Below are 11,784 nucleotides of genomic sequence, written 5' to 3' on the forward strand. Positions count from 1 at the left end.
ATAAATAATGCAAGAGGTGTCAAAGTTAATTTTAGACAATGTGCTCACGGTGGCCCAACAGCCATTTAGGGTGCAATCCTATGCAGGTTTAGACAGAAAAAAGCCCTACAACTCCCAGCATTCCCCAGCCAGCTAGGACTTTTTTCTGTCTAAACCTGCATAGGATTGTGCCCTTAAGGTTCATAATAAAAAGCCTCATCTCTGAAAGGCTATCTGAGCCAGACCTTTCTTGATTTGCTTTACTACATGTATAAGCAAATTGAACTGGATTCACCTTTTCTGGCAGAAGGAGATGGACATTACACTTCGCCACCTCTGTCTTCCTACCCTTCTTTACTTATTAGAGCTGAGCTAGTGTAACCCACTGGCATATTTTTCTTTAAGAATTCCGAGGGAATATTCCTGAACATGCTCAGTAAAGGAGTGAGATAGGGAGTGGCCACCATTTTAGGCAGTTACCAAAATGCAGCATGGAAGAAGCTTGCTTTCTCCTTCTTGTAAGACCCTGAACCCTTGAGACAGGGCTGCTTATAAAGTTGTTCCTGTGTTGCTGGATCCTGATCCATTTTGGGAAGATTGCTGTGGAGCTGGAGTGAACCGAGTAGAGACTGTTTTCCTTCTTCGGACAGCAGAAAAATCAAGCTTGAGAGAGAAGTTTTATTTATATTTTTGTTGTGGACTCCAGCTGAAAGACAAAACTTTGGGAGGGCTGTGCTCTGTTTATAAGTGAAGTGCTATGCATGTAAAATTAATACATGTGCATTACTGTTGTTTTTAATTAAGAAATTAAAATATGTTAATTGTCTCTGTACAAGGCCTTTGCTGTGAGTCCCTTTAGAGACCCTGAAAAAAAGTGTTACACTAGCACAGTGGCTGAGAGGTTAAAGTATTAAACAGGAAGTCCATGGCTTGAATATCATTTTTGCCATGACCTAATGGGCCAGTGCTGCGGTGATAAATTTTGGGGTGTAGGCAGTTCCTATGGCCATGATCCCAAGGTGATTCCCAAAATGCAGGCACCTGTGTTGATCCATATCAACAAACCAGATTGATACATTTTCTCATATCTACTCTTTTCAGGCCTTTATTCGGATGAAAAATGAATGCTGGAAGTTTGCATTTCTTTCCTTTCCTCACTTTCTCTCTCCTTCTCTCTCTTCCTACTTTGTTATTTTAAGACATCAATATAGCAGTTCTTGGAGGTGTTTACTCTCCTATGCATACAAATTACTTAGCTGATTGGGCAATTATAGCTAATCAAAAATAACAACTCTGACACACACTCTGAATTAGCTTTTCCTAAAGTGGCAGAAGAATGGATGAGCTTGAAAAATTAACTATCTTGGATTCTCTCAGGATGCAAACCCACATTGGCTCATTGGAATCCTGATTCCTGGGGCCTGGCAACTGGAGATTTAGTTCTTATCAGAGTGGAGCAATCCTCTTCCTCAGCTTCAAGGGAACGAGGACACATATTAATCACAGGACTCCCGCTTAAAATGGCAGATCTGTGTCAAGTTCTCCACCTCCATAATATGCCCCCATGTGTCCTGATGTAACTGTACTGTGTGTCTCTCCACCCTTAACTAGTCAAAGCAGGGAAACACACAATGTGAGAACGCTAGGACACAAGACATGTTTTGCTACATTTTGGTGCTCAGAGTTGCTATTTTTTGTGGTAGCTCTATGTTTCAGGCATGAAATGGGGAAAATATCGATGATCTCCAAAAACACATAGAGCTGCCAACAAGATTCAAAAAGCAAAGCTGGGTGTTACGATTTAATTGCTTCCAAATCCTGATAGCCATTTTGCTTTTGGTGAATCTGCATATACATAGGGGTACACCAAACATTCTCTCATAAACGTTTTCAGTGCAAAAGTATTGCTGGGAATACTGATTCCAGGCACTCAAAGGTCACATAGTGAATGTCATGCTGACACCATGTGGCCAATCAGATTTAACAAGATGATGATGTCATGAACGCAATGCTTCCCAGATTAGGACTTGCCTTCAGTCTGAATGGGTGAACAGTTCTACCAACATTCACACCACCCCCTGAAAAATCACCTCAGAGGGGTGCTCTTTTCATAGCAGGTGAAAGCTTAATTTTGGAGGGGCTAAGCCTGATTTATACATCATGCTTTCTTGAATGAAGATTATGTATTCTCTCAGTATCCACACAGAATCGTAGATTCTTGTTGTTTCCTCATATCCATCTTCTTTCTTGGGAGCTTTAAATTGTGGAATAGGCATGATGTTTTCTCTCAGTCACAGTCCTTCAGCAGTAAGTAATATTGGGATCCTATTACTAGCCTACCTTTATTGTCAAGTTTACAATGCATAATTATTTGCATGACTTTTTAAAAAAGAGCCTTGTGGCACCTCAAAACAGGCTGCCCACTTACACATCACCAAAAAAGAGGATTAGCAACACCAAAAAAGAGGACACAAAACTGTCCGTGCTGGTTTATGTGTATAGATGTAAATACTATAATTTAAATAAAAACAGAGCAGAAGACTAAGGCCCCCACACTGAAAGAATGAGGCAGGGCCAGACATAAATATTTGTCATAAATTGTAATATACACCAATGCATATTCCCCCTCTCCACCCCAACCCCATAGCCTTGCTTACGTTCATTCTTGCTCCCCTTCAGTCTCTGTCACACATGCATCATTAATCTAGTTTACACACACACACACACCCGTCCTCATATGCAACTGGCTCTCTTCCTGAATAAAGCCCCAGGGTCCTGGCCGATGCTGCAAAATGGGGGGATGCTGGGAGTTGTAGGACTTATTTCTGTCTAAAAATGCATAGGATTGTGCCCTTAATGACCAGGTTGTTAAGCCCTTGCACTCATTCCCTCACCCTCACACCCCAGTGGTTGTTGGGGTGAACTTGTAGTTCAGTAAGGAGACAGAACGATAGAGGAGTCCAGCTTCCAGAGTGTAGTGTGTGCTCTGCTCCAACGTATCTAAATCTATAGAGAGAACAGGCAGTGCAGGGAGCAAAAACAAAAGCAACCCCTTCCCCAAACCCCCACCCCACCACAGTCTCGCACACAGCATCCACCTCGAATCCTAGAATTTTAGAGAACAGATTTGGAACTGGATAGAACGTTAAAACAGAGGACTATCTGGGACAAAAGAGGAGTCCTGGTGACGCTACCTTAAAGACAAACAAACCACAAAATGTTATGCCGTAATAAATTTGATAGTCTTTAAGGTACCACAACAAACTAACACAGCTACCCCTCCCCCCTAAGTAATTAATGTATGAAACGTAATGCCAAATGATGTGGCGATGGATCCTAACTTAAATGGCTTCAAACAAGGATGAGGCAAATTCATAGAGGATAAGGTAATTAGTGGCTACTAGTCATGATGACTATATGCTCCCTCAAATATCAGAGGCATAAACCTCTGAATTACAAGTTGCTGCAGAGCATGAGAAGGAGGCTCCGATTGGAATCATGTCCTGCTTGTGGGCTTCCCATAGTTTTCTGATTGGCCACTGTGGGAACAGAATGCTGGACTAGAGAGGCCTTTGGTCTGATCCAGCATGGCTCTTCTTATGTTCTCCCTGCATGTAGTAAACTAGTTTATCAGAGGGCTATCCTAAACCTTTCTCCCTAATTTGCCTCGCTCTAATATACTACAAGGAGAGAGTTGGCTATAGGCCTCTAATATATTTTAAAATACTTGCTACAGTGCTATGTTTTGGTTTTTGAAGCACCATTGTTGGGGCATCCATCAAGCTTTTCAGATTTCCTCAGATTTTCCTTGCTGTGGAATGTGGAATATGGACTCTCCCTCTCTCTCATCTGATGCTGAAGTCACAGAGCTTGGTACTACTAAATGACCATACTGCAGTAGCATCTAAACATCTCTTTCCACACTCAGAATCCCAGATATACTGTGCAGGGAGAGAGACCTATTTCCTTACCCAGAACGTGCTTCTAACCCAAACAGAAGGCAAGGGCAAATCATGAATGAAAACAAACCAGTGTGCATGGGAGAGGTGATGTATAAGAGGAAACAAGAGCAATGGGTCGGGAGGACACCAGCATCTTTGATCTTCTGAAAACAACTGTGAGGGAGCAGGGGTGCGTGTGTCTAATATCTATCTGTAACACAAGGGGGGGGGCGGGAATGGCTGAGTTCTTATGTTTAAAACAAGGTGACTGCGGCAACAGAGCAAAGCAAAATGGATTTACATTTGCGTACTGCAGAGCTGCGCTGGATTTGATTAGAGGGAACAGCGAGTGACGTAACTAAGTCTTTGTACACCCATGGCAGGCTCCCAGCTCTATACCCCTTCCCCTTCAGAACCAGAAACAAGGCGAATTTAGGATGGTGCTGGGCCTTTAAAGGTACTGCTGCAGAAATGCCAGATTTTTGCTGCTTAAACTGCTCTTGCTTGGATGTTATAGGAGCTACGGCAGCCGGGCTTTCTTTCTGCTGCCGGGGTACAGTGAGAAGCCCAGGACCATGGGGTCAATGTTACAGTTCCTCCCCACACAACCTTGCCCCAATTTGAGGAGGGATGAGGCAGGCATGGGTATGAACCACACCATGGCTTCTTCTCATATTATTATTTTATGGCACCATCAGGGCACTTTACAAAGTGTAAGAGGGCAGGTCCCTGCCCTGGGGAGATTACAGCCTAACATTTCAACACAGGGAAGATAACAGATAGGCTGGGGCTTCTTGTTTCATATGCTCCAACTTTCCCCATTTTTTTAAAACAGCTCCCATTTTCTGGTATGTCTCCCTAGTAAGTCACTGCTTCCCCCTACCCTTTGCCTTTTTGAGAGATTTAGGGAATGGCTTTACAACTTTTTGTTAGCGTGTACATAACTGATATTACAACTTTTTGTTAGCGTGTACATAACTGATATTACAAATTCCAAATGGAGAAAAGTCTTTACAGCCTTATGATTTCAGTCTATGAACGCTGCTATAATCGCAGGTCATTATCATCAGATTCCTTGCAAACAAAGAGTATGTCCATGAAGGGCCAATGTGCCTGAAGACCTCCCTCATTAACTACTTGTTTGCTCGATTTATGAGGACTTAAGAACATCCTTGTTTACAGATTTAGATCTGCCATCAGGCAGATCTGTTGGGTACTTGATTAATTTTTTATTCCAGGACAAGTCCCCTCATGTTCCTGAAAAGGTGGCTTGCTTTGCTTTTAGAGCAGCAAATTTAAGGGGGAAAGTTTGTGATCAGTGAAACTGTCCTTATGAGCAATCAAATTATTTCTTAGAATGCTAAGTATTATTATTATTTCCAATTTTATTGAGTTTTAACAAAACAAAACAAAAACATAACAACCCCCCAATAAAAAATAAAAAATACAACATATTCTAAAATCCTCAGTTTCAAATATTACAATATTCGAGAAAGAAAGAAAGAAAGAAAGAAAGAAAGAAAGAAAGAAAGAAGAAGGGGGGGAGGAAAAAATATGTTACACATACACTTCAGTAAAAGCAGACCATATATCCACATATAAGTCCATCTGCAAGTTAAGCCTATATACCACTCTTTCAAATGTTGCTAATGTTGTTAGGTCTTCAGTCCATTGTGTTATAGGCGGTGGGCTTTTATCCTTCCAGTATTGCAATATTAGTCTTTTAGCAACCAAAAGGGCGCAAAAGACCCATTTACGCTGACCATGTGTTACATTCCAAGAAGCAGGTAAGTAATTTAAAAGAACATTTACATCAGTAAATATTAAAGAGCTTTCCAATACAAAGTTTATCTGTATAATAACTTCCTCCCAAAAGGAGGCAACCACTGGGCATTTCCAGAACATATTATTTAACTGCCCGGTGTATTTTACTCTGTTCTTTGTCTTTGATGTGTTCTGTTTTTGTAATGGCTTCTGCTACACAAACTATATTTGATTTGATTTGTTAGTTGGTGTATTGGACTTGCTGTCCTTTGGGTTTTAACCCTCTCCCAACTCTCAATAAGTTACATCTTTATATGGGGGACAGATGCATTTTGACTCTAAGGCAGAGGTGGCCAGAAGGTAGATCTCCAGATGTCTTGGATTTCAACTCTCAGAAGCCCCTTGTCAGCATGGCCAATGGTTAGGACTGCTGGGAGCTGAAGTCCAAAACATCTGGAGATCTAATTTCTGCCCACCCTGCTCTAAGGCACATGGATATGAATGCATGTCCAGTGAACAGTTGTTTGAAGGATTTTTACCCTGCTCTTCAGCAAAAAAAAACGGGCTTCCTGAGTGGCTTAAAACGATCAATAGTAAGGCCATTCCTACTGGGGACAACAAGAGCGGTTTTGCTTGTATGGTTAATGGCAGGATCAGGCTTACCAGTTGAAACAAGTGCTGGATTTCTCTTTCTTTCTTTCTTTCTTTCTTTCTTTCTTTCTTTCTTTCCTCTCTCTCTCTCTCTCTCTCTCTCTTCGACTTTATAGATCTAATCATAGCTTACCAATGTAAGTTGCTCTAATCATCCTTCCTTCCTTCCTTCACATTTTCCTTTTTGTGTAGGAATAATGGTAAAGGATTATCACCAGCAGCTGTAAAGAGAAAATGCTCCCTGTTCCTGGAAATGGAAGCGATACTTGAAAAGCTGTAATCAGAATCGATTCTGCCTGAATTCATGACAACTGCACATCCCCAGAGCTGTTTTATTGGGGGGAGGCCTTCCCGAAAGAGATCAACACTCCGGAAATGCCGTTTCTATAGAGTAAACACGAGTACCCAGATGGCTCCTCCGCACTTTTTCAGGGTCAGGTTTGTTATCACCAGAATCACGTGAAAAGCAACAGCAGAGTCTTATAGTGCCTGTGAAGGTGGGCCTGCCTAGGCCTTGTAAGTAGTTTGGTTCAGGCGAGGTGCCTGATGAGGTTGAGAGAATGTGCATATGTCTGACCATGAGAAGGTAATTGTTCGTGACTTGCTCATTATAAGCAGGGAATTCCTATCCACCAAAGAAGTAGCTTACCCCTGACGATAAGAAGGCAGCTGTGCTGATAAGACTATTGCTGAACTAAATTAGCTCTTGAGAGTGGGTAGTGTATATTCTTTGTTCTCCAACTTTCAGTCTATAAATGCATCCTGTTTCTTTTTGGGGGGTGAGACACAGTTTCGCCTGTCTCTCCCTCAGCTGTGATGTGCTTCTATAAATTTCTGATGGTTCATCCTAACCTACCTTGGATACTTCCTTAACATGCCTTAAAGATTAAGATACACATCATGGCATAGGATTTCACGGGTCAAATCCTATGGGCCAGGGTACACCAGATGGCTATGCTCCCTTCCTTGGCATCATCCCCTTGGCTTGGTCCCACCCCTTTCCACCTAACTACCAATCATTTGGTGGTGTCTTGGCTTTTGTGTGGTTCCCCCCCCCTTCTGAAAGGTTGAAATGCCCCCCCCCCAGGTTTCGTTACCAGCAGCAAAAGCTTCAAGTTAGAATTTGCTGGTATTTTTGGCCCCACCCCATTTGTCTTTGGCCCCACCCAGAATCAGCATCAAGCACCCAACCAGTTACCTCCTTCTTCAGCAACAGACCAGCTTATATGCCAAAGGCCTGCCTAGCTAAAATGTCTTCGCCTGCCAGCAGACGGACAACAGAGAGGCGGCCAACCAAGCCTCCCTCAGCAGTGATTTCCAGAGCCCGGGAGTGGCCACTGAGAAGGCCCCCTCTCTTCTGATGGTGGTAGTAATGGAAGAAGGGCCTGCCTCGGAGATCTTAAAACCCAGGCAGGCCCATATGGGAGAAGGCAGTCTTTCAGGTAGCGTTAAGCTTCAGAAAGAGTTGAGCTCCAGGAGACTAGGTTCCAGGACTCAGGGGAGCTGGCTGTCACAACAAGTGGGCCAGAGGCAGGTGTGCGGTCCAAGACAGGCAGGAGTGCAGAGCAGCAAACAAGCATCAGAGGGCCAGAGGCAAGTATATCGTCAGACCCATGCAGAGATCAAGTACCAAGGCAGCAACAGAGGACCAGAAGCAGGTGTGAAATCAAGGCCAGGGTCAAGATCTGAGGCAGTAATCCTAGTACAGGAACTTGGGTAACAGCCTAAGCAGCACCAAAGACAAGTTGCTGAAACTAAGGAGCAAACTCTGCGGCTCAGGATTTATAGGGCTTGGCGGGCAGGGATTGGCCCTTGGAGTCAGCTGATGACTGTATGCTCAGGCTGCAGCCTGGATGGTACCTAGATGGTCCTGCAGGAAAGATGGCGCCCTCAGATCATATTGCTCAGTCTGCCTGGTTTGAAGTAGGGAGGTGTGAGATTTTTGTTTCTGTTCACAAATCATGCAAACATGTTCTGTTTGCAATTCCAAATGCAAGCAGGAGTATTTTTTCCCCCGAGAAATGTTCACAAATTCCGGAATTTATGACCGTGTCTGAAAAATGCATGCTTTTAAATGAACTTCTTTTTTTTTTTTTTAAGTATTTTCATGCTTTAGTCAATGAGGTAAAGTGTACACATTTGAAAAATACGAAAACACAGAACTGCACAAATTTCCCATTCAAATGACACTTTCCCTTTTCGAACAAGCTGAAAATCAGGTAGGAAACTAAAACGGGAGGAAGTCAAAATGAGCTTTGGAGTAATTTTGGGAAATCCCTGGTTCTGACATCCTTAGTTTGAAGTGGAAATAGAACACAGGTACTGCAGGTAATAAGGTCCTGATTACTAGGAGTTCTGGTTTGAGTCACACGGCACCAACACCTCCCAGCATGTTATAGTGTCAATATGGATTATTGGGCTGTTAACTAGAGATGGGGAAGGATTTTGTTTGGTCTGCAATTTTTAAGTAAATCAACCTAATTCACACTTGCCAGACTATATATGCTGATTGGAACAAAGTTTTCCTTCAGATTGTGCACTTCTCCGAATTTTACAATACCCTTCTTGGCTCAAATATGGTGTACAAAAATGCATATATTTGGGATGGGGGAGAAATTATTTCATAAATAATTAGTTTGCATTTTAATGCTAATTTACCTAATTTTGCACTTTCAAACCAATATGCAAACTGAAACTCAGTCATCATCAAAATTCACACTTCTCCAAGTTTGCAATGGAATGCTTCAATAAAAATATGTGTACGAAAATGCATATATTAACGAAAATAGAACATTAAAAATGCATTCTATGAGGAAAATTGCTTGAAAAATGTGTGTATTAGGAGACATGTGCACAAAAATGCATACAAACTGTCATGCTTTTTTTTTTCTTTTAAGAATCTCAGTGTTTGGAATTGGTTGAATTTAAGATTGGAAACTTTTCCAAAGTTCAGGAGGAACTGAACTTAAGACTGGAAAAATGAAGTAGAAAAAAGAAAAAGAAATTGACAGATTTGTCTGTCCCTAGCGTATATTGGGAAAACTTGCATGCAAAAATATGTACATTAGGGAAATCCAAAATGCATGTTAGGGAAAATTACATACAAAAATAAATGCACATTTTTCTGCTTTAAAAATATCCAGACTGAAACAGAAATTGGATAGAACAGACTTATGACTGAATACATGTGAAACTGACACGAACTGGAATCAGACTAATTTGTCAGTTCCTACTTTTAACCACAATAGCTAAAACTATGCAATGTCCTCAATATTCAGCCACATTATGCATTAGCTGGGAATATGGTTTCTTTGACTATGAATGCTGGCTAGAGACAACATTGGCTCTGAACATATACAGGCTACTCTTCCCTTACCATCTTATAAAAGTATGTTAGACCTGGTCCATAAACGGACATAGAAACTTACTAAAACACAAACACATAAAACCCTAAACTTAATTTCTTTTTCAAATGGAATTGACAGAACTGGTTTATTTGTTATGTGTCAAATTGCCTCCCAAACACAGTGACTGACGAAAAATACCCTGATTGCTTTTTTTTTAAAGTTATGGCTTACATCAATTTTTAGGCTTTCTTTCACATCACATGGTCAATTTAAGAAAATATACATCAAAGTAATAAAATCGTACAGTTGAGGATTTCAGCAAATGGTTAGTCAATGAAAACAAGATCATTAACATATCAGTAAACAAAAGGGGTTCTGTTTGCACAGACCCCTATACCTAAGTGGAACCAAGAAATATGAATAAGATTTATTTTTAATTTACATTTCAAGTTGCCTTAATAACAGAAGGATAAATCCATCCTCATATTAGGACGTTGATCTAACTAACATTGTGTTTTTTCCCTTTACTTTTCCTCTTTATGAAGGCCTCTAATGAATACAAGAGAGTTTATATATACTGGATTAACAATTTTTAAAAAGACAAACAGCCCCTACCCCACCACAGTATAATGTACAATGAACAAGGCCTAAGGAGAATGAAAAAGCCACTGTCCTCTCCCCGTTTTAGCAGCAAGGACCTTGTGTTGCTACCAAAGAAATGAGCCACAGAACTGACAATCTAAATATGAAGAAATCATCTCCAAATCTAAAAGATATGCACAACAATCGTGAGATTACTTCCAAAGTAATAAGAATTACGAAGGGATTTTTTTTCTGCCTTTCAAATGCTAAGGTTGGATGGGGCATTAGGACAATGTTTTGAACAATAATGTTGTGCCATAAACTAAGGCGAACAAAACTTGTCTTTTTAAATGGGGAAGATTAAATTCTTTCTAACCACTAGCACCAAGTAACTGCAGCATGGTTGCAAAAGGGGCGAGGCAAAGGGGGGGGGGCAAAGAAGAATGAGTCATTCATTCCAAAAGACTCACGACTGCGAGCAGCTCTAGGGATCTGTGACCAGTCAAAATGGCCCTGGAGGCTGCGTTCTAGAGATCCTACATGTGGACGAAGACACACAGAGGACTAGGGGGTTGCAGATCCGAAGCTGGAGAAGAGTCAAACATCTTTATGTCATTATTAGTTATGTCCTGCTTTTTCTCCAAGGAGCTCAAAGCAGCTTGCTTGCTTGCGTTTTCTTTCTTTCTTTCTTTCTTTCTTTCTTTCTTTCTTTCTTTCCTTCCTTCCTTCCTTCCTTCCTTCCTTCCTTCCTTCTCTCTCTTTATTACATTTCTATACTGCCCAATAGCTGAAGCTTTCTTGGTTCCCCCCACACCATTTTATCATTACAACAACCTTGTGAAGTAGGTTTGGCAAAGGTTACTGACTGACCCAAGGTTAACCCGGTGGGCTTCAGGCCCAAGTTGGGATGTGAACCTGGATCTCCCCAGTCCTAGTCTGAGACTTTCACCGCTAAAGTCTCAGACTATGGGAGGGGCCACAGCTCAGTGTGACACAGCAGAGGTCCCTGGTTCGATCCCCGGCTTCTCCAGGTAGGGCGAGGAAAGAATCCTGCCTGAAACCATGGAGAGCTGCTGCCAGTCAGTGCTGACAATACTGGGCTAGATGGGCCAGTGGTCCGACTCAGTATAAGGCAGCTCCCTATGTTCCTAACCTGCAGTGGCTCTTTAAATCTTCCCATGTGGCAGGAGATGAGGAAGCCACAGCTTCTCCATTCCCTCCCTGGCCCTGTCGTCCTCACCACCACCTACCTTGTGGAGTGGCAAACCTGGAGCCCCCATCCACTGCAGCAGAGTGGAGAGGGGGGAGATGACAAGGGTGGGGAGGGAACTGGGAGAAGACAAGGGGGCTTTGTCTGCTGCCACATCAGAGATTTAAAGGTGAACGACTCTTCCCTCTGGCACTGCTCATACAGGACCGAGAGTGTGGAAATTCAAGCAGGGGGAGAGGAATTCAACAGTGAATTCTCCAGATTTTGAGTTTACATCTAAAAACTCCAGGTGCCTCAAATCCCCATTTCA

This window comes from Heloderma suspectum, chromosome 2 (assembly GCF_057233095.1).
Source record: "Heloderma suspectum isolate Gila_16-S chromosome 2, 16-S_ref, whole genome shotgun sequence".
NCBI classification, from domain to species: Eukaryota; Metazoa; Chordata; class Lepidosauria; order Squamata; family Helodermatidae; genus Heloderma; species Heloderma suspectum.